This window comes from Meleagris gallopavo, chromosome 4 (genome assembly GCF_000146605.3).
Source record: "Meleagris gallopavo isolate NT-WF06-2002-E0010 breed Aviagen turkey brand Nicholas breeding stock chromosome 4, Turkey_5.1, whole genome shotgun sequence".
In the NCBI taxonomy this organism is placed as follows: domain Eukaryota; kingdom Metazoa; phylum Chordata; class Aves; order Galliformes; family Phasianidae; genus Meleagris; species Meleagris gallopavo.
Genome location: NC_015014.2, coordinates 57,451,110 through 57,451,403, shown reverse-complemented (window position 1 = coordinate 57,451,403; position 294 = coordinate 57,451,110).

Sequence of the window (294 nt, the reverse complement as noted above, 5' to 3'; positions counted from 1 at the left end):
ATGATCCCTCAGGGGAAGTGAGTGAGTCAGGGATTGGTCCATGCAATGACTCACAGGAGGAAACAGTTATTTGTATTGTTTAAAAGTTAAAAGACATGCTACAGATTATTAGATGTATAAGATATATTTGGGTCATAATAGTCCAAGATATAATCCACAGTGTCAAGAATGTGATAAAGCAGTTGTAGCCACAATTATATATAAATAATTTTATCCAGACAATGAAAGAAACTAATGAGTTTTGAAACTGAGAAGTTATCAACTGTCTTCGCTTTTTTTTTTTTTTGGCCCTAA